Below are 3,091 nucleotides of genomic sequence, written 5' to 3'. Positions count from 1 at the left end.
CGTAAAAGTGGATTGCTTACACTTTCCAACATAACGTATGTCATATTGAATATGTAAAGAACTACCATATATGTAGAGCATTCATTGTAAGAGTCATGTATAACGAACGATTCGATCTTATATTTCCAATCCAAAACTAGAATGTAAGTATATGCGCAAAGCTTTTATTTCACGATAAATGAAAATAAATATTTTTAAAAAGCTTCGCTTTGATCTGCGGTAGGCCCCAAATACGATTTCTTGCCATAGTTGATTGAATTTGGTCATTGTAAGTCTCTGGGCTAGATCGCAGCTAAATTACGAATAAAACAATTGGACTTGTCCGAGAGCCCCGCCTAAAATGTCGCGCGATTGTACTGCACTCCCGATGGCGATGGGGACGGGGGGAGATGGGGAGTGCCGTGCCGTGCCGCGCCGTGCTTGAATGATTACAAATAAACAATGCCACTTGATGACGACTCCAAACATTTGAGTGTGAGTCAACAGCCATAGTGTTTTCGCTTCGATTTTCAGTTGTTCAATACGAATGTGACTGCAACTGCGATTGCGATGGCGATGGCGAGTGTGATTCTCCCCTATTCTATTTCTTATAAGGTAATACTAGCCGCAACTGTTTTGGCTTTCACATGCTCTATTTGTAATCAATCAACGTAGAAATACCGCTAAGTCTTCTGGGGCGGGGTCGACGCCAGGCCTGATAAGCGGACCGAAGCCAAGTGTGGTGGAGTGGAGGCTGTGCTGAATCACACCCGCATGCGAGTGAGCAGCAGCAGCAATCGCAAACAAGAGGAATGAGGCACAAGTTAGCCAAGTGATTGGTTATCAGACGATTTCCTGCAAACTGATGTTTTCCCTGCCGTTTGCCTTTGGTTAAAATTAGAAGAGGTTGGCTTGCCTTATTAGTAGGCGCTTTATCGCCGTCGACGCCCTCGCCACGGCATACCAGCCGAATGACCGCATACCCACAGCAGAACTTCATTTCCAGCGATCGCTGGCTGGCCTTAGTCATGCCATATACGATTATGTAAGCACTTTGAGACATTGAGAATCGCTTGGATGCTTCAGTTCTTTCCTCGCTTTATTAATGATTTTAAGCGGTTACAAGTATTTAATGGTATGGTATGTGTAATTGTAATACAAATGCATGGAAGCAAAGTAAATGCCAAAAATGAATGAATGTTCACATTCATTGGAATTTCGAATAGAACACAATGGGGGATTGCTTATGTGAAGAATGTAAAAGTTTGCGTCTAAAAAGTAGTTGGAATGCATTCATCTGGCAGGAGCTGGTGTTGTGTGCGCCTGCTATTGTTGTTAGTGTACTCTGCCAAATATTCAACCATGTGATGGCTGAGCACAGACAAAGACACCACCATGACCACGCCCAGCATCAGCTGCAGCCGCAGCTTCGATTAAAAGCACTTGCGGTGAACAATGGATGGGCCGGACTCGTCGTACTCCTGCTTGGAGATCCACATTTGCTGGAATGTGGAGAGCGAAGCCAGGATGGATCCACCGATCCAGACGGAGTACTTGCGCTCTGGTGGAGCGACAATCTTGATCTTCATGGTGGAGGGAGCCAGGGCAGTGATCTCCTTCTGCATGCGGTCGGCGATGCCCGGGTACATGGTGGTGCCGCCAGACAACACGGTGTTGGCGTACAGATCCTTACGAATGTCCACATCGCACTTCATGATGGAGTTGTATGTGGTCTCGTGGATGCCACAGGCCTCCATTCCCAGGAATGAGGGCTGGAACAGCGCCTCGGGGCAGCGGAAACGCTCGTTGCCAATGGTGATGACCTGTCCGTCGGGCAGCTCATACGACTTCTCCAGCGAGGAGCTGGACGCAGCGGTGGCCATCTCCTGCTCAAAGTCCAAGGCGACGTAGCAGAGCTTCTCCTTGATGTCGCGCACGATTTCGCACTCGGCAGTGGTGGTGAACGAGTAGCCGCGCTCAGTAAGGATCTTCATCAGGTAGTCGGTCAAGTCGCGACCAGCCAAATCCAGACGCAAAATGGCATGGGGCAGGGCATAACCCTCATAGATTGGAACAGTGTGAGAGACACCATCGCAGGGTCGAGCACAATACCTGTGGTACGGCCAGAGGCGTACAGAGACACAGCCTGGATGGCCACATACATGGCAGGAGTGTTGAAGGTCTCGAACATGATCTGAGTCATCTTCTCACGGTTAGCCTTGGGGTTCAGGGGTGCTTCGGTGAGCAGGACAGGGTGCTCCTCGGGGGCAACACGCAGCTCATTGTAGAAGGTGTGGTGCCAGATTTTCTCCATGTCGTCCCAGTTGGTCAAAATGCCGTGCTCAATCGGGTATCGAGTGAGGATACCACGCTTGCTCTGTGCCTCATCACCCACATAGGAGTCTTTATGTCCCATGCCCACCATAACGCCCTGGTGACGTGGACGGCCGACAATCGATGGGAAAACGGCACGGGGTGCGTCATCACCGGCAAAGCCGGCTTTGCACATGCCGGAACCGTTATCGACGACCAAAGCAGCAACCTCTTCGTCACACATTATGATGTAGATTGATTAAGTTCTGCAATGGAAAAATAAATGCCAAATATGTACACTTTAATCGACGCTCAACAAGAACACCACAGCTCGGGTCTATACCCACTCTCAGACGGCCACAACGCGCACGCACAGTTTAACAAAGAGACAGACACAATTATTACCTTTTAAGGAAATGGAAGAGACGATTGCTTTTTCGGTATTCCGCTGCGGGCAAACTGAGCTCGCTGAGAAAAGTTTTGTAAGTGGTAAGTGGTAAGTGGTAAACCGACGCCGAGTTTTTTCGCTTTTCGGCTTTCCCGCTGCGCAAGCTTGAGCCCACTTAGGCCCCCTCTATTTAAAAAAGTGCAGCACTTGAGGTAAATGGCGATATACATTACTGATTGTAAGTTCTACTTGTAGATCCATGCCAATCTTTGCTCTGAATTTAAAACAAAACACGATATCTTTCACCTGAACTGCGCTAAAACTATTCAATTTTCATTATTTTCGGGGGAATTTTAAAATACCCCCTTGGCCTACAATGGGCTAATCGTTCTCCATCGAAGATTGGAAACC

General features: G+C 48.1%; 1 pseudogene; it reads right to left on the bottom strand.

The window, feature by feature from the left end:
* Nucleotides 1-1,350: 1,350 nt before the first annotated feature.
* Nucleotides 1,351-2,798, bottom strand: LOC117195213 (annotated as a pseudogene).
* Nucleotides 2,799-3,091: the final 293 nt, after the last annotated feature.

The sequence above is a fragment of the Drosophila miranda genome (assembly GCF_003369915.1).
Source record: "Drosophila miranda strain MSH22 chromosome Y unlocalized genomic scaffold, D.miranda_PacBio2.1 Contig_Y9_pilon, whole genome shotgun sequence".
NCBI classification, from domain to species: domain Eukaryota; kingdom Metazoa; phylum Arthropoda; class Insecta; order Diptera; family Drosophilidae; genus Drosophila; species Drosophila miranda.
This window is presented reverse-complemented; position numbering and strand designations above follow the sequence as displayed.